The sequence below is a fragment of the Mus caroli genome, unplaced genomic scaffold, assembly GCF_978045245.1.
Source record: "Mus caroli unplaced genomic scaffold, Mus_caroli_1 scaffold_8, whole genome shotgun sequence".
Lineage (NCBI taxonomy): Eukaryota > Metazoa > Chordata > Mammalia > Rodentia > Muridae > Mus > Mus caroli.
Window position 1 is genome coordinate 12,803,720 of NW_028227263.1, and position 19,731 is coordinate 12,823,450.

Here is a 19,731-nt window from a genome sequence, read left to right on the forward strand (position 1 = left end):
TCACTCAGGGATCCTGTCTCAAAAAATAAAGTTGAAAGCAATTGAGAAAGATACCTGAAGACCTCTGGCTTCTACACACACACACACACACACACACACACACACACATCTATGCACAGTATGCACACATGTGAGCATGCACACACAGAAGAAAGTGAAACTGAATTTTGTTATTCATCTTTCTGTGGAAGGAGGCTGTCAGTTTTAAAACTTTCAGGCAAAGGCTCTCTGGGAGCTTATCTGGAGAATGTTTATATATTACTTTGAAAAGGTAAACTATCTTATATAAATACCTAATAAATACCTAGTAAAACTGTATTTGGGACAGTATTTTAGTATTGGAATCTTAATTTTATTTTGTTGGTTTTTTTTTTATTACATAACTTTTGGGGAAATGGAGAGATGGCTCAGCAGTCAAGAGCATTTGCTGCTTTTGTAAGAGGACCTGAATGTGGTTCACATCATCTGTCACTCTAGCTATAATTATAGGGGCCCAGTACCCTCTTCTGACCTCTTTGACACCAGACAGGCATGTAAGAAAAACACCTGCATTCATAAAGTAAAGATAAATTCTTAAAAGTTGTGCGAGTTTTGATGATTTTCAGCTTTTTTCAGGTAAATACTTTTCTAGTAGCTAGCCTAATCTAGCATTCTACAGTTTTCTGTTTTGAGGAATAGAGGAAGACAAACTTAGATCAGTGTGACCATTAAGGACCACTTGTCATTTGATCTAGAGATAATAACATGGACTTTGAGCAAAAATAATGAACTTGGAATAGCTTTTAATATGCAAAAAATGAGAAATTATTTTAAAATATATATAATTTAAGCTTTTCAGAAAATTGTGCTTTATGGGCCACAGGATCTTCTTAGAGTGTATGAACACATACATGCAAGTGCATAGGTCCACACAAGGAGGCCAAAGGAAGACTTTTAGTATCTTTCTGTTGTTTCTTGAGACAGGATCTCTCTGTTTAGTCCTAGCTGTCTTGTAACTCACTATGTAGACAGAGAGATTCAAACCCAGAGATCTGTCTGCCTCTGCCTCCTTGATCAGGTTCTGGGATTCAGACCTGCGGCACCACACCTAGCCCAAATAAGGTAAGTACTTTAGAGTGGGTAAGTTTCAAGTGTGATTGCACCAACCCAACAAATCACTTTCTGTATGACCTGCTTTTAACTCTGAGTTAGCTTGGGATATGTCTGTTGAAATTGATTCCAACCCTCCTCTCCTCTATGGGACGTGTTTGTTCCTTTTGCAAAGGTAGAGGCTTTTCCTGATCCATTGAGGAGCTGTTGATAAGGTTTAAAACAACAACAAAAACAAAAGCCTTGTCGTTTCTTCTCAGCACTTTAATCTTTGTAGAAGCCAACCCTTTAAGGACTGAAATCAGAGCAAATAGAAGGCCTGAAAATGCTAACAAGAAATTAGTATTACCAAACAGCTAAAATCCTGCTTACTAAATATCCCTAAGTTAATGGAATAAACTATAAATATTTTAAGGCTTAATACTGTAAACTCTTAAAATATATGGGCACATGAATGAAATGATGCAGTTACAAAAAAGGAACAGCACATGATGTCATGATGACTGTGCTCTGTAGCTGAGAAACTGGGATTGTAATTTTATTTTAATCAAAAGTCGTTTTGAGGAAACTTGTTTGAAATGCAAATGAGAACTGAGGCTTTTCCTGGTGATGCTGCTGCAGCACAACAGGAGGTGTCTGTGGGAGCCTGCAGAGCCTGGAATTATAGAACTTCACCATCACACCCACGTCAAACCTATGCAATTTCATTTGAGAGAGAGAGAGAGAGAGAGAGAGAGAGAGAGAGAGAGAGAGAGAGAGAAAGTATTAATGTGTCAGACTTTTTCTCTGTCTAGTAGCCCATATTGAAAATAAGGACAAATATGACTAATGAGTTTGTCTCTAGGAGAGAGACCTGAGTTTTGACTTTGTGGTTTTGCCTCTGTGAACTAGAATCTATCTGCTGCAGAAACTGCCCAGCTTTCAGGGCAAGAGACCAAATGGCTTGTGTTGCATAGTAGTAACCACTCCAGCTAATCTTAGGGGATATGGATGGCCTCTGAAAGGAGTCTTGTCCAGTATATTTTACTGGAAGAAGACTGCTACAACCTAGAGCTTGATTGTGGGAAATAAGGAACATGGTCAACTTAAAAACATACCAGGGGAAAAATTAGAAAATCCTTTAGACAGGAAACAGAGATGTTTTTACATGAAGGGAGAATTCAGGAACATGTCTTATTAACAGTTAATAGAAGAAAATTAATGCTAATTTATTCTTCATACACACCATGCAATTTGTTAGAAAGTAAAGGAATAGTTTGACATTCTTTGGTCAATTGATGGATTCCTATGTTAGGGCCATAGAAATGAAACTCAACATTAAGCAGACAAATACCCAAGCCCACAGGCTACATAAATGCTGAATAAAACCAGCTGTACAATGGAACTCTGAAAAGCACCGGGTACCAAGCCTAATGAATGATTGAATATGACCTTAGCACAATCCCTGGAGTGTTGTTGAAAGATCATTCATTTCAGCTTACATGTCAAGATGGGCTCTGGTAACCAGGAGAGAAAGAGTGCTTGAGTGGGTACTTACCAAGGTTTTAAAATCTTTATAACACAGTGAGTTAGACTAATCATTAAAAAGGCTTCTCTAGTAGAATTTCAAGCTATAACTGTATGGACTTGTAGCTTATGTCCAGGGAAGCCAAATTAAAAAGATAGGAATAATTCCTAAGATGTTAATGTATCAGTATTCTGCTTTTGTGCAGTAGGATTTCAAAAATAGGGATGTATAAGCTGGTAGAATGAACTTTTGTCGTGCTGATATTGTTGTGAAGACCAAGCAATCCATTGTATCTTCAAGTGTTTGTAAATTACTGCCTGGTGCCTCCCCTACCCCCCAATCTACAGTTTTCATTTTTTAGAGGAAATTATTTTCTTGTTTTCCTGAAGAAATGACACATTTCAAAAACAACTTTTAATTTACTATTTGTGTGTCTCTGTAAAAATATGCCATTTGGGGTAGGGAGTACCCATGTAGGTCAAAAGAGAGTGTTCAGTCCCCTGGAACTGGAGTTGCAGGCAGTTGTGAGCTTGGAACCAAATCTCTGGAAGAGCTGCAAGTGCTCATCACTGCTGAGCCGCTCTTCCAGCCCCATAACTGCGTTATGTTTTACCTGTTAATATCTTTACATGTTGTTATTACTGCATCAGTAGATGATAAACATTTCAGTGACTGACCTGTATGTTGTATGGTGTCTGGAAGCTCCTTGGTAAAAGTGAGAATAATATCTCCGTTTACCCAAAGCCATGAGCATTGACACATAGTTTAGCAATTATGTATCCTGGATAATACTAGGATAGCTTAGAAAGAAATATGTAATACTCTAGTTGACTAGGGGTCTTCCCTGGTGCACTGTGGATGAAGTAGTTTGTTGTCAGGGACAGTAGCACAGTAGAAGCTGGGCTGGTTCCTGCTGCTTCCCTTCTTGATATTTTAGAAAGGAAAGACTCATGAGGAAGAGGCTAAATGTAGATGAGTGTGGGTGCTTCAAGATCGGATTTGTTTCCTAACCCCCTTGCTAATATGAAAATGTCAGGCCTTTGTTCCCGTCTAATTTTAGTATATCCTGACTTAAAAAAAATATTCGGATGATTTCCAACCATGGAACTTGTAGAGGCGGGACACAGGGGGCAAGAGTGGAGGAAAGAGCAGTTTATAGTGCGTATCCGCCTGCCTCCTGTGACAACAGCTAGCCCCCAATCTGTTCATTTGCTGAGGAAATCAATTTAGATGCACTGAAGCAAGCGTTTCCTTCTGTGTCTTCTGTAGAAGCCTCACTGGAGTTTGAGTGGGGGAAATTATAGAATGGTATTTAATAGACTATCTCACCTGAGTTAGAGTCATGCACAAGCTCTGGGAGGAATGTAGAGCTGTGAGGGACAACTCACATCTTATGCTGTTAGTGGTAGTAGTGGTCGTTACTGCTGAGAAGATTACAGTAAAACACAGTTTTGATATATTTATCTGCTTGCAGACCAGAGCAGGCTTAGAGGGAAAGCTCTTTGATTCTATGGAGGTCAAATAATTGATAATATAGTTTGCTCAGGAAATAAAATAAAGTCCCACATAGACTTATAGCTGTGCCAGTTATTACGGTTATTGTTTATTTTAGAAGTGATTTAACTAGATTAAACTAAAAGACCAAACTCCAAGTATCTTACCTCACTTTGAAGTAAGCTGTCTTTCCAAAGCTTAGGTCATTTCCTGAGGCTCCCATGGGATGCTCCTATGGTAAAGATGCTACACAAGCAGAAGAGATCATTTTGATATTCAGTTTGATTAATGATTTGCAACAAATGCAATAGGTTATTTTTGAACTTGAAATGTAGTTGGCTTTTCTTGTTTCCTTTTGTTGAATAGTTGCAGATTGTTTAGGTGGACTTATTGGTAGAATTCTTATCTGGCATGTTTAAGGTCCTGGATTGTTTATTTGGTACATGCACATACATGTATGTGTATATACATGTTGGTGTGCGTGTGCTGTAGTAAGTGTGTGGAGGTCAGGATAATTTTCAGCAGTCAGTTTTGTTTCAAGCATCATGTGGGTCCAGAGATCTTACCAGGGTTGATGTCAGGAACCTTTTTGCACTGAATCAAAGTTCCTTCCTACCTATGGATCTCAGATTCCATAATACTATAAACTGGGTGGCATAAAACGGCAGACATTTTTTTTCTCAGAGTTCTGGAAGCTGGAATTCCAAGGCCAAGGTATCGGTAGTATATCATGATCACTATTGTTTTTTTACATTTATTTATTTAATATGTATGTGATGAAGTTAGAAAGAGCTTGTAAGCTTAGTTCTTTCCTTCTACCATGTGGGTTCCCAAGATTGGATTCAGATTATCAGGCTTGGTAGCAGGCACCTTTGCTCACTGTCCATCACATTTCTGTCCCCAAGTATATTTTATTTTGTAGTCTTGTTCTTTAGCTTTTAGGAGGCTGCCATTTGTGTGTTCATATGACCTCTTTGTGTGTGCTGGGGAAGGGAAGGCAAAAGAGAACACACAGAGACTTTCAGAAGCCTCTATGTGAGGGCACCGATCCCGTGACCTTCCTAACCCTGATTATTTCATAAAGGCCTCATCTACTCATACTATTGTATTGGGGCTTAGGGCTTCAAGCAATATTATATGGGAAAGGAACCAGTAAAAATACCCAAAAATTGAGATTTAATGAACAAAGCCTAAAACATAGGTTTCTAATATATATGAGGATGTAACATACTCCATTTGCTAAGTATTAGCTGTTGGGTAATTTGATGGCTTTTTAAGGTATCTGTATATTAAAAAGGCATATATGTTCTTGTAATAAAATATTTGAAGTAAATGAGTATTTTTTTAATCTGAAAAACACTTGTGCTTGGTGACTATTTTTGATATGTGTTTCATTATTCAGTTTGTATTCATTTGGTCATAGAGATGACTTGACTAGTAAATCAAGAAATCTTTTGTTCAGTCTTTTTCTATCTTACTTGTAAAAAGATAAGATTAAATGAAGATAAGGTCAAATGAACAATTGTGATACTCCAAGGAATCCTCCTCTGATTCTTCTGTGCCCCAAATACACGCCACAGAAGACTCCCAGCTGACCCACTTTGTTGCTCTAAGGCTTTGAGATACTTCTCTTGTGCACCGCAGACTGCTGGAGTCTAATTGGTGGGCCTGTGCTTTTGTGCTTTTGCCTTGGCAGCCTGTCATTTTGCAGTTTAACTGCTTATCCTGCTGATGAAAAAGGGTTTCTTTTTTGTACTGTTTTGCCTTTTTGTTTTGGTGGTGCTGTGGCATAAACCCTAGGGCCCTGTGCATGTGAGACAAGCATTGCCACTGAGCCCTATCTCAGTTCAGAAACTGAACTTTGTTAAAGGCACTAGCATATGACCTAACAGAATACTTGTTAAGACTTGCTTTATTTTCTGTCTTTGGAGCTGGTTGATAGGTGCAGAAAGAATCAGGTGTGGACCCTTACCCAACAGGGCTGTGGATATTGTACAGATACACGGCAGGTACCTTAGTGCCCAATAAATACTTTCCTTCAAGAATCCTCCTCCCCGTTGGAGTTAACAGGTGAATTGTTCAAGCTAATCTATTCAGTTCCATTGAAAGGCGTTTGTATTGTAGGAGTGATTAACCGAGTGTTTTGGGGTAAGAAAAAGAACCTCTGGAACAGGTGGGCCTTTCAAAACCTCTGTAAAAATCACACTGTAGAGTGCTTTCCTTACTCTAACTTGGACTGGTGCGGAAGCACCTTTGTACCTTAGTAAAGGAATGAAGAACAGACAGAACTCCACGACACTGGAGTTTCAGATGATTTCCTGTGCCTGAGAGTGCATGGATGAATGAATACCTTTCAGATTGAGAGTGTCATCTTTTTTTTCCCCCACATTTTTTTATTAGGTATTTTCTTCCTTTACATTTCAAATGCTATCCTGAAAGTCCCCTATACCTTCCCCCCCTCCCCCATTCCCCTACCCACCCACTCCTACTTCTTGGCCCTGGTGTTCCCCTGTACTGGGGCATATAAAGTTTGCACGACCAAGGGGCCTCTCTTCCCAATGATGGCCAACTAGGCCCTCCTCTGCTACATATGCAGCTAGAGACACGGGGGCACTGGTTAGTTCATATTGTTGTTCCACCTATAGGGTTGCAGACCCCTTCAGCTCTTGGATAGTTTTTCTAGCTCCTATATTGGGGGCCCTGTGTTCCGTAATCTTTTAAGTAGTAATAAATGATAAGAGATGTAGATGTGGTGGTGAAAATGTTACAATGTATTTGAATTGAAAACAAATGGGTATGATTATTGTGCACTTTTCATCATTAGATCTGAGCCAAGGCCTGGTCCCAAGATCTATCAGACAGGGACACAAGATCATGTTGAGTAATAGTAGTTTATCCAATTTGTTCTTAGTTTATGCTGCAGTTGACAATAGAGTGTATGGAGGTCTAGTGAACCACTTGTTCATGCTAGTCTAGAAAACCTGTCTTCAGCCTTCTCATTGATGGCTAAGTGAGTATCTTCAGAGTGCCTAGCAGGACTGTCGAACTGTTAGACCCTAGCCCTGACGCTTTTATTCCTTGATCCCAGGAAATTTCAGAACTTTTTAGCCATCCTTCCCTCGCCTCTCCCTCCCCCAAGAGTCTTTCTGACTGCTTAGAATTCACTATGTAGATTAGACTGGCCTCAAGCTCAACAGAAAGCCTCCTGCCTCTGCCTTCCTAGCTCTGGGATTACAGTCCGATGCAGTAAATTGTAGCTTTTGTTGCTTTTGAACCTTTATTTTATTTATTTCCTGAGCCTCACTGTAGTCCTGACTGCATCATTCTTCATGTAGTGGAATTATGGTAATTGATACCATGCCCAAAAGTAGTTGTTCCATTTTAGAGAATTTTTAATAAAGCCTGAGACCTCTTTAGAACAAACTGATCAAGATGGTTTAACAAAGCAATGATTAACTAACCTAGCTTTTAGCAAGTTTTGAGAATTTTTGGTTTTTGTTTTTTTTTGTTTTGTTTTGTTTTTGTTTTTTTGAGCCAGGGTTTCTTTGTGTAGCCTTGGCTGTCCTGGAACTCATTCTGTAGACCAGGCTGGCCTCGAACTCAGAGATCTGCCTGCCTCTGCCTCCCAAGTGCTGGAATTAAAGGCGTGCACCACCACTGCCCGGCTTGAAAATTTTTATTCTTTTGTCCTTCACTTATAAATTAATACTTTAAAATTGGAAGCTAACTTCTCATTCATATCAGGTATCACCCAACTAGTGATACTGGGGATTGATCCTAGGACTTGATGTTTGCTGGTCAAGCACCTACCTCTGAAGGTAAGCCCATCCTGACAGCTATAGCTATCCCTTTATGCTTCAGGGATGGTTGTGCTTATATAGGTCTCTGCGGGAGAACTCATATAAAACTGGCAGGAAAGAAAAACAAAGAACCAGGCATGAACTGAAATAAAATACCTTACCTTTTGGATACAGCCTATTGACAAGCTGCTGAAGAGAGTGAAGAGGCTCACAAGCTCGAAAGCCAGGCCAGTGCTCCAGCTCCTCCGGGTAGACCCAGAGACAACACTTCCCCCTTGATATTTTAAATCCAAAGAATTCAGGATTTGGTTTGTACGTTTAAGCTCTGTGAAATCATGAACTATATCTGGTTCTTCTCTAATGAAAGGACAATGTCCTTTGTAGGGGGAAATAGGAAGGCTCACAGTAGTTTTTAACATATCAGTAAGGGTGAATTAAACAAAAGTTTGCTTTGAGGCAGTGATTTTTTTTTTTCTTCTCTCTCTCTCTCTCTCTCTCTCTTTCTTTCTTTCTTTCCTTCTCTCTTTCTTTCTTTCTTTCTTTCTTTCTTTCTTTCTTTCTTTCTTTCTTTCTTTCTTTCTTCCTTCCTTCCTTCCTTCCTTCCTTTCTTTCTTTCTTTCTTTCTTTCTTTCTTTCTTTCTTTCTTTCTCTCTCTCTCTCTCTCTCTCTCTCTCTTTCTCTCTCTCTTTCTTTCTTTCTTTCTTTCTTTCTTTCTTTCTTTCTTTCTTTCTTTCTTTCTTTCTTTCTTTCTTTCTTTCTTTCTTTCTTTCTTTCTTGTGACAACTACTCCAGTTGCCACCATCACAGATACATCAGAGGTGTGCTCTTGTTAATTATTTCTTACATCGCTTTCTTCTCTGTGTGTGACTGTTTTGCTTATATGTGTGTATGTTGTACTGCATGTGTGCTTGGTGCCTGTAGAGGCCAGAAGAGGGCATCTTAGCCTCTGGAATTGGAGTTAATGGGTTAATGCTGGGTATCGAATCCAGGTCCTTTGCAATAACAGTAAGTGCTCTAAACTGCTGAGTAATCTCTCCAGCACCCCGGGTTTTGTTTTTTGAAGTTTAGTATTAGAATAGTAAGGCCAGTTTAGTTAGTTTTCTAGTAACTGAATGCCTTTGTTGCACTCTTTTCTTTTTTATTTACTGTGAATCAGCTTTAATGCCTGTTTTTCATCCCTGCACTTTCTTATAGCACATAATAATAATGGTCACTAGGAACTTTAAAAAAGTTACTACCAAATTGTTTGAGTTTTCAACTCTCGCTCTGTTCTTTTTAGCCTTTAGCTTGCCTTACCCAGAGGTCTTCCATCCAATGAGTTGCAAGCGTGACATTTGCTGTGTTTTCAGCACCTGCCAACTTGGAGACCAGGGTTTGTGCTCAGGACATAGGCTTACAACCCACATTTTGTGGTACACAATGCCGTCCCAGCTGGCATGCTTTCATACCTCAATGGTGCTAGACGTTCGGTTACAAAGCGGCACTGCTTCTCATGTGCAGATTTCCTCTCCAAGCTGCTTTCAACGCTTATTCTATATCAAAAGAGTGAGCTTGGTATCATTAAATTCACTGCTGTGGTTATTTTTCAATGGAAACATATTTGGTTTATTTTTTAATCAAAAATACATTTTTTCTTTTAAAAATCAAAATGCTTCTAAATAGGCTAAAATAGCCTATGTTTTATATATCTAGCGTGTATATGTTATAGCCCTAGATTTGAAACTCATTTTTCATGGTCAATAAAAGCATGGGAAAGAACCAAAGGATTAATGTGTTATAACATACTTAATAGGTAGGGCAATTAGTTGTAATGCATTGTAAATGTGGGTAAAATTGCAGATTTTCTTCTGTGTAAGATCTATATATGAAAATTGCCCCATGATGGGCTCAGAGGTTTGGCCTTTAACTTTGACCACAAAGTTTACATACTTTCCAAAGAAGTATATTCTATCAACTTGCTTTCAGCAGCCAATCTCTTTAATAACATTTCAGGTGGATTTGGTGACGTCTGTCTTTCCATAATCTATTATAAGCAATCTTAAAAGGTTTTGCTTGAAAAAAAGAAAGTCTTTTCAGATGTAGAAAGAACAGTGTGAAATGTGAGTGACTGGCTCTTAATACAACAGTGTGACAAAGAGGCGCAGTGGCTTTTAGAAGCTGAATGAAAGGGTGGGTACACGAGCGTCTGCAGACTCTGTTGGCCCAGTATAACAACACATCTGATGTTTGTTCAGTTCACTTTGTTAGTCTAAATGAATTCCTATGGTTGTTCTCTTATAATTTCAGTGGAGTACTCTTAGACATAAGATACCGATAGGTGCGAAACTGACCATTTACTTGCACCGACTCAAACTTCAAAGCTTAGGTCTTTGTTGTTTGAGCATCACATTGATCTGGATCTAAAGGCACAGAAATAAAACACCCACTAACTGCTTTAGACACTCCTTCGTGCATATCAAAAGCAACCTTTACCCTCCTCTCCACACATGTGCTTAGGTGAACATTAGCTTGTTGATACAAGTTAGAGTTGGCTACACCCTTCCTTAATAAAATACACCCTTATTGTCTCCTGTTGCTTAAGAGCTGTAAGCTTGGACTTGGGGAGCTGTAACAGTGATTCTCAGTGAAGGATACATGATGCATACTATACACACAAGCAGCCTTCTATTTGCTAGGCTTCCTTTTGGGGGAAAGCCAAAAGAACCAGTATTGCTTTATCCCTGTGTCTCATATTGGTCTTAGAGGAAGAGACTAAGTAATCCCTGTATTTTATACTTTCCGGGGTGTTGCATGGTCTAAATCAGGTTAGTATTTATTGAAGATAATGGCAGAGTTACAGGTGGTCGTTTTTTAGATCTGTGGATTTATTTCTGAGTTGGCCTGTGAATTTGCATTTAGGTGTCTGGCTGTACTCTAAGTCTGGTTCTGATTTGGTTGATCATTTAGACACGAATAAAGACTAGACAGAGCTCCCCTTCCTCTTCCCAGCTGCTGCTTACCTAATCTTACATGCAGTTGACTGGGTTTGTGTCTGTCCTGAAGTAAACAGAACTTTAATACAGCAACCTAATGGACAGGACTTTTTATAATAAAGAGCCATCACATTTAGCATTAAGAAACCAAGATGTGACGACATGTATGGAAGACTGGCAAAAGCCTTAATGTGTGTGTGTCTTTTTAGCCTTGAAGATTCAGACTTAGACAACTCCGTTGGTTAGCCAGCTCCTTAAGGAGGAATTTTAGTCCTAGGCAAGGTCAAGAAAGGCTAAGAACCAGAAAAACCAGGCTGTTTAGGGTTGGAACTGAGGTTGGAGCAGAGGAGCTCTCATAACCCCCATCCGTGGAATTTCATGAGACTAACATGGTTCTGAAAGCAACAAGAGTAATGGCTGCAATAATTGTTTCCAGGCTTAGGACCCCTGGCATCTTGATTTTTTTAAGTTGACCTGATGAACTAGTAATTGCAGGGATAAATGGAATGTTTGCCAGCAGGAGTCACTCTAGGCCTCCCAATAAAAAAGCTAAGTGCATTAAATTCTATTGTTACAGAGCTTGGAGGCTACGGTGGTAGTGCTGTGATCAGGTGGCTTTTGGGAAGTGACCATACGTGTATTATAGTAGCCTCTGCTTTTCCCATGTGCCTGCCTTCTTTTGACAGAACATGTGGTTCTTATTCCTTTAAAAATAAATAGCCCTTAACATGTTTCTTAAAAGGAAGTAATGTATTATGGATATCAGCATCTTTGTAGTCTGTGTATTAGCACACTTGGCCTTCTTAGAGTGATTTGATTATGTTCGAATCATCTCTGAGGTGAACACACATCCTTCCTTCTAATGAGCATCTTCATCTTATGGCAGAGCCTCTGAAATGAGCTGTAGTTAGTGTGAAATATGTTAGCTCATGCTTTTCTGAAAAGAAAGAATAGGTCCAGTGTGGTCACAAATTGAAATATTTCAGCAATAGCCATGAAATCTAATAGTTTCCCAAGTGCACACAAACTCAAAAAGTTAATTGTTCATTTATGTTTGATACTAGGATTGCAACATTGGATTAAAACCAATTAAATGTTCCTCGAAGCAACAGAAAAAGTTTCCTGATCTATGAATAGAACCATTCAAACGGTGCAGACACAATCCATGTAAAGTAATGAGGTGTTTTGTTTTTTTTGGCAAAGGGGAACGCAAAACAGGCATAGAGTCTTAAAAAAAAAAAAACTCTTAAAAATCTTTTTGGATAAAGTTAATAACACACATCAGCAGGAAGGAGTGATGGGAAATCTAGGACTCCATTTCACAAGGAACATTGTCCCCTCCCCCCCAGGTGAGCTGCACAATGAAAATACTCTGCTTATTCTATCAGGGTTACATTCCTGCACTTGAGTCAATATCCTAAGTTACAGAACTAAACATGCCCTGCCTCTGCTTAGCAACAGCAAATCCTTCCTTCCCCAGTTGCATGTATTTTGGATGTGGCATCTGAAGTACAAATTCCTCAAATTCGATTGCACCCAGAGTCCGGAACAGTGCTTTATTATCCTAAAGTGTGACCGCACCAGGGTCCCTGCCACCCCCCCTTTGCGGTCTTTTTCGCCACAGATTCTTTTAAACTGCTAAGCCAAACCCGGAAGCTGGCCATCTGAAGCCCACGAGGCCTGAGTTTCAATCCCGACTTGTGCGGTGCTACTTCCCTGAGCCGGGGCATCCAGGCGTGAGAGGTGCGTGGTGCGGGTTCACTGGACACCCGGCCGCACTGACGGAGGCGCGCCGTGGACCACCCCCCCCCCACTCCCCGCCCACCGGCGGCTGCGCGCACTGCACCTCGTAGCGGCACGCCGGGCGCCCCGGCCGCGACGCCGCCCGCACAGCGCCACCGAGTTCACGCAGCCGCGGTCGGGCGGCCCGGCGGCAGCAGTGGGCACTGGCGGCCTGGCCGAGGTCGGTTAAAGGGACGAGTTGCAAACAGTTCAGGAAGTGACAAGTCGATTTCCTCCTCCCCGGGAGTCGCTCGGTACAAAGCGCTCGGCGCCGGCAGGATAGCGTGCGCACGGCGGACGCGGGCGGGCAGCCCGGACGACTTGGCGAGCGCTTGCAGTGACGGCCCGCGTCCGGCGCGCACAGTAAGCGACCGGGCCGGGCAACCGCGCCAGGGGGCTGGTCCGGAGCGGGGTCGGTGCGAGCTCCCCGGCGGCGGCGGCGGGGGAAGTTGGGCTCGCGTGCGCTGCGCTCGCTCTTTCCTTCCTTAATGCTGCTGGCTTTCTTTCTCCCTGTCTCCTTGTTATACGGCGGATCCGGTGGTTTCTGCCGGCGCCGACTCTTGCTCGCCCTGGTGCAGGCGTGAGACTTGTCAGCGCGCTGGCGGGGGAAGAGCAAACCTAGCGCTGCCGAATAGTCTGCGCTCCGCCGACCCGGCGGACGGCCGCGGAGACGGCTGCGTCCCGAGCAGCCCCCTCCTTTGAGGCTCAACTTGAGCCCTGGCTTGTGGCAGCAGCGAAGGCGCTGAGCCCCGAAGTTCCGCATCGCTTGCAGACAACTCTTTTGTTCACGGAAGTTTACACCCGCCACCCCTGGGATGCGGGCGCGCAGGGACGACTCCAAGGCTGCACGACTGACCCGCGCGGTGTCGATGGGGGTGAGAGGGCGCTCTGCCTAGGGAGGGGGAAGCAGCGGCGTGGCCGAGGCCAGGGCTTGAGGAGTGGGGGGTCGCCTGTGCCGGCGTGGTTTTTGCACATGGCGAAGAGGGCCGTCCGTCACAGGATACTAGCCTAGTCACATTTTTTTTCTTTCTGCCAATCCTTGATTTGCGAGCCGGTGGGAGTCAGGTTGCCAGCTAGGGGTTTCACTTGGTAGAACCGGGACCAAAGAGACTTGGAAACCCAGAATCCGAAGAGGGTGATTTGAGTTGACTCAAGTGTTTTCTCGACCCCCTTCCCGCCCCCACATACACAAGCTCCTCTTCTACCCTCAGACTAGGGGAACAGTGCTTGGGGGTGAGTGGGACAAGGGCCTGGAATTGCGTGGGCAGGCTTGTTCTGGACCCTCGCCTTTGGACGCCCCCTGATGCTCCTGACCGCCGGGTTCATTAACACGTACTGTACTTAGTACCATGGCGAACAAAGAAAAGCTCTTTGCAGCATTTGGTGAATGGGATTCTGCCTCCTATAGGCCACACTCTTGAGTTTTCCATACGGTAAAATTGGGACTCTGGTGTTGGGAAAGTGGCCCCCGTCGTGGGTTGCATTCAGGTCCTGGCCCCATTTGTGCCGCCGCTGCCGCCTCGGTACTTGTCTCGCAGGAGTTGGTGCAGATGGAGCTAGGCTGGTGGTGGTTCAACAGGAACAAATGTTTGTTGAATTATTGGACGGTGGAGAAAGGGACTGCTTCAAGAGTTGGAATGACATTGTTTATTGGCTCAGGAAGCCAGGCAAAATGTCTTGGGCTCCTTCAGCATATTAGCAGACCTCCAAATGACATGCTAGCATACGTGTTCCCAGCAGTCTCCACGCCTGGAAGGGGGGAATCCCTCCTTGCTGAATCCTGGACTCCCGTTTTGAACGATATGACTTGATTTGAGGCCCTAGGGAAAGAATGGAGTCTGCGCACCCGTGCAACTCACGATCTTGACTGGGCCACCAAGTTTTGGTTTCATTTTAATTTTTTCCACTTAGCAGGGACTTATCTCAGTAACAGTTCTGACAGTGAGTTGAAGGTCTGTAGATTCCCCTTCCCCCTTTGCTGTGCGCTAGATTAGCAGAAAACTTGTTCCAGGTGATAGGCCCCCTTTAGTGAAAGAAGGGTTGAGTATTAAGGTTAGTAACTGTAGTTGTAGACTCAGGGAGTGTGCAGATCCAGTTTCTGGACCCTGTGGTAGTCAAGAAATCTAAGAGGCTTGGAGAATGCCTGCGGTTTTCTCCCAAGTGTCCACATCGGGAACAAGATGCTCTTGAGACCAGTTCAGAATAGCTCTGGTCAAGGACTCCCCCCCCCCCACACACACCCCAAGAGTGTGATGTGCGTTCATTTTAACATCAAAGCAAGCGTTCTGGAAAAGCTGGCTGCAGACCTGGACTCTAAGATTGTTGACGGCAGGATAAGTTCGCTGTTTTGATTGATAATGATTCTAACCAGCTTCTCCCCTTTGTTTCCAGTGTAGTAGGTATGTTATGGAAAGAGTTTTAGATAAATACTTAAAGGTCTTCATAGAGGAGTCACTCAACTGACATGTTACAGGAAGCCCTTCCTGGGTGCTCACCTGCTCCTCCCCCCTTTCCTTCTCTCTCTCCTAACCGTCCCTTCTCTCCCTCCCTCTCTTCCTCTGTCCCTCCCTCCTCACCTTTCTTTTGCCCCTTGTTAGTTGGTACCCCCTAGCATCCCAATCCTGTAGTTCCGTAGTAGCTGGTTTGTTTTAAGTGAGTTCCTTGAGCTGGTGCTTGACCCATGATGGGAGCTCAGCAAAAGCTTGCTAGCTCTCCTCCTCCTTCAGGAGGGAGCTGTGTTTAATAAATACTGTCAGCAGGGGGCACTGTGGAGCAATCTGGTGCCTGCAGAGCTCTTTAAAATGCACACCCTTCCCAGCCACTCCTCTTCAGCTGGCACTGAGGGTTGAGGGCTGGGTCCTCAGTCCCAGCTGATGTGTCATTCAGGCATGAGACTTTCTAGGGTTAAATCATGCATAGTCTGGAAAACTTGTTTGTGCCCATAAGGGGGAAAAAAAAAACCACTGAAGTAAACGCTCAGGTCAGCACAACCCCCACCACTGTGCACACCTCTCTGATGTGTAATAAAAGAAACCTGCAGGCATAATGTGTTATGTAATATGCTGATAGTACAAGTTTTGGTTTTAGATGGGAACCAGATGTGGACAGACCCTGTTTAATTGCTCTTGAGATGAGGGGAGGGGGTGTTAATAGATTAAGTAGTTCTGCGAACCCCAAAGGTGGTTTGTTTTTTGCTTTGACTTAGGGGATAGCCCCAATCTCAGGGCTCTCTCCAGGTTACTGCCTCTCTGTCAGAACTGCTGCAGCTGTCCTTTTTGTCAGACTCCTCCTCTCTCAAAAGAGCCAGTTTGTTGCCAACGCGGAGCACATGGCTGGGTCTGGCTGGGCTCAGCGCTGCTTAGCTCTGCTGGGCTCGGTTCCTCCTCTTCTCTCTCCGTCCAGCTGCTGCCCTGCCCTCCACTGTGTGAGACAGAATGGCCCAGGGACTTGGGTCCTGCCAGAAATGCTGAGTGCTCTCCTTCTTAAACATTGTCCTGGAGGAGTGTGTTCACACTTATTCAGTGAATACCTTTTCCCAAAACTTGTGCACTTAGTCTTCTCTGATTAATTTCTGTTTGTTTCCTGCCCAACTTTATGAAGGTTTTTTTTTTTTTTTCTCTATACACTCGAATCACCTTTATTATTCTCCAGGGTTGGGGACTGCTTAGTAATAGCTGACCCCATTAACAGTAGCTTCATTGCTTGCTGGGCTTGTGAACTTTGGAAACAAACCCAGAGGCTTAGATATGCTGATGTGCTGCTGCCCTGAGACTTGCTTAGACAATTTTTGTTTTAGTACAGTTTACATTAACATGATTAATGGCCATGCCACTGAAAAGTCTATATTCAAAAGCAGTTCCCATTCCCTAGGGTTCTTCATATGGTGAAGTAATTTTCCTTGCCAAACAACATTGTTTTAAGGGTAACTGGGTTGACTTAATGCAGACCTCAAGTGCACGTGGTTTTGCATGAAGGTTTGGCCTTTGTACGTTTGGAGTTATGGTTTTGATGGTGTGTCTGTCTTAATCTTAAGGAACCCAGGTCAGAGGGAATCTCTGTGAAAATGCTCTGAGGATCTGAGCAGAAATCAATGCTTTTTGAATAAAGTGGGAGAGAATTGGCTGCAGGATGTTTTGGAGGGGTGCTGGGAGGCTGGAGCCAAGGACAAGGTTGTCCCCTACCCCTAAGTGAATGGAGACACTTGAGCTTTTCTGAAAAAGAAAAAAAAAAAAAAAAAGAGATGTCCTTGGTCGTCCTCCCCCACCTTCCCCTTGGTCGTTGTTAAATGCCAATTGATTGAGAGGGAAAGCACTGCTGGGTGGGTCTGCAGGCAGCCTCGGGAACCAAGAAAATAAAAACACTTTCGAAGGACTCGGCAAGAGTTTGCATTTCAAAGGGTCTACCTTGTAGACTTTCACATCACGTCAGGGGTTACAGAGAAGTGTGACAGGCACCCCCACTCTTTTAACCGGTCTCTCTCTCCTGCTGTGGGGGCTGGAGGGGAAGCTGCCTTTTGCTTGGGGGATGGGAACAGTGTGGTCAGATCTTGCTAGGACTTCATGGAAAGGAGAGCAAACCTCAGAGTCATCGGTGAGTCTCTAGGGGGGCTTTTCCCACTGTGTCACTCTCAGGCTGGCGACAGCAGGTCGTGTTGGTAAACAGCCCGTCTGACCCCTGAACGGGGTAGCAGGCCGACATTTGATTCTTCCTCTCACTCTTTCCCTTCTTGCCCTATACAAAGAAGCAGATTCTTGCCCAGTGCTAGTATAATGCTGCCCCCAAGGCTGTAGCCCAGTAGATGCAGGCTGAGGCTCTCAACAAGACCCACGGGGGAGGGGTGTATGTGGAAGGCACGAGGAGCCCGGCCTCCTTGAGTACAGCCAGCCCGCACTTCCACAGAGGAAACTGAGGCTCTGGGAAACCAGATACCTGGTCCAAGGCCACACAGCTGGAAGGCAGAGAAGCCAGTAGCAGCTGCTGAGTCTGGCTGGCTGAAAAGCCTGCTTTCCCCTCCACCCTGCTCTCAGTTTTGAGTGTCACAAGCTAGAGGCACTAGGTTCTGTTTCATCTCAAAGCATACATTTTGTTTAGTCTTGTTAGCACAACAGCAAAACTTAACATTTTTAACTGCCCGGTTAAACTCCATGCTGCTTCTCCCTGTCCTGTGCCCCTCCCCCCCCCGCCTTTTTTTTTTTTTTTTTTTTTTTTTGCTTTAATTGAACTCTTGAATTCTATCTTCTGCAGCCCAAAGGCGGGGCCTTAGCTCGGGGTGGGGGGGGGCTGAGATGTTTTGCCTGAACTTTCAAAAGACAGATTCACAAGAAAATGTAATTATTCCCAGTGACCTTCTGGGGGAAGCAGGAAGTAAATTTGGCAGCTCCAGCCTCCCCATTTATTCAGATTCCATTTTTTCCACTCAAGAGATTATTAAAAGGGTTTTCAAAAGGCGGGTGGGCTTTTTTTTTTAAATCTAGCTATTTATTTATTTATTTATTTATTTATTGCATTTGTAATTCAGATGTCTCAAAGTAAATTATGTTGCGGTGCTTGCCACCCCAGGTTCGTACAAGTATCATATTTTGTTTACATGTCTGAAGTAATCAGAGAAGACAGTTGCACATCTTCCAGCACAGGGGGACTGGGGCTGCCCCTGCCTGCAGACTCTCCATCCCCAGACAGATGGTTCAGTGCAGGCAGTCCAGTGTGTGGATGTGTGTGTGTGTGTGTGTGTGTGTGTGGTGGGGGGTGATGTTAGATCCCTGTGTGCTGAATTTTTAGATGGCAGGGCAGTCGCCTTCCTGCATGGCTGTGAATTACTTACTGTAGAGGTTTAAAAAAAAATCTAGTTGCCTGATTATGCGACTTCCAAGCATGGCTGGGGTCAGGGGCTGGGGGTGGGGGAGGGACCCAAGCACTGGTATTTCTAATGCTCCTGGGTTGATTCTGTTGGACATTTGAGACTGAGGGACAGGGCAGACCCTACCATACTTTGGTCTCTTTAGCAGGGGATTAGGGGCCTTCTGGTGCAGGCGAGGAGCAAGAGCCTTTGGAATTTTCCACTGCTGCCTCCTCCGTCTCTGTGAAGAAGAATCTGAAAGGTGCTCACCTCTGGGCGAGGTGCCCACTGTGGACGGCATCCAGGTAGTTCCTGTTTCTGTTGTCAGGGAACCCAGTCTTTGCTCAGGGTTCTTGAGATCTCTGAGTTACCTACCTCAGTGCTGGGGAGGGAAGGAGGCTGCCCAGGCTGTGTTTTCAGAGTGGTTCTCTCAAGCAAGCTTCCTCTGGACTTCATGGAGGTTTAACACATTGATGGTTTCAGGGGAGGCAGGATGCAGCTTAAGGCCAGGGCACAGCTCAGTAATCTTTCTATGAAAATGAGGGTCAGACCTGGTTTTACCTCATGGCTCAAAGCTATTCATAGGGTTACAGTGTGTAGAGCTGGCCAGTGGCCTTGGAGAGAGACCTTCTCCGACCTCCCAGTTCAGACTAAAGGAAGAGAGTTCCACCACTCTGGAAATAAGGTGACTGCTGAGATTGCCTGTACCTACCTCCTCTCCTGAGCCTTCACCCGCTGATCTCTCCTCCTGGGATCTCATCCCAGCCTCAGACCATCTGCTTCCACACAGGTGCAGGCTGACCGAATCACTGCCACTCAGAGTTCTTCAACCAATCAGCGCATACTCACTTGCTCTTGGCGGGTGACAGAGCCATTTTCTGCCTCTCTGCAGGCCCATGCTTACCTCAGCTGAAAGGTGGGTGGATGGCTCAGTGTGCTCAGCCAGTGCTCCTCACTAAGAGATGGGGCGGGATGGAAAGGCCAGAAGCCAGGGCAAGATATGATTCATGAAAAAAGGTGTTGGCCTCTAAGCCCCTAAATCTCTGTGGCAGCGAGTGAGGTTAGTTTGGACCTGGTACAGGGCAGAGAGAGGGCGAATTCTCCACGTTCATCCTGCAGACATTGCCTGGGTCTTGCTGAGTGTCCAGCTTGGAGATGGGCAGCTTGCTTCATTAGTTTACTTGTTGCTCAGCGCACTGGCCCCATGGTATTGCTTAGAGGAATCTCTTGCCCTCTTGAGAAGGTCGTTAG

The 19,731-nt window shown here is 44.1% G+C and overlaps 1 protein-coding gene across 5 annotated transcripts in view; it reads left to right on the forward strand.

Moving 5' to 3' along the window:
• Fam53b (family with sequence similarity 53 member B) overlaps nucleotides 1-19,731 on the forward strand; it is a 117,590-nt gene that overhangs the window by 1,390 nt on the left and 96,469 nt on the right. For 2 of the 5 annotated variants that reach the window (XR_015047801.1, XM_085841224.1), the window contains exon 1: nucleotides 12,718-13,007. The exons of 1 other annotated variant lie outside the window; for it this stretch is intronic. The gene's annotated coding sequence lies outside the window, so the exon portion shown is untranslated. 2 more of the 5 variants (XM_085841227.1, XM_029480196.1) reach the window with 2 other exon arrangements.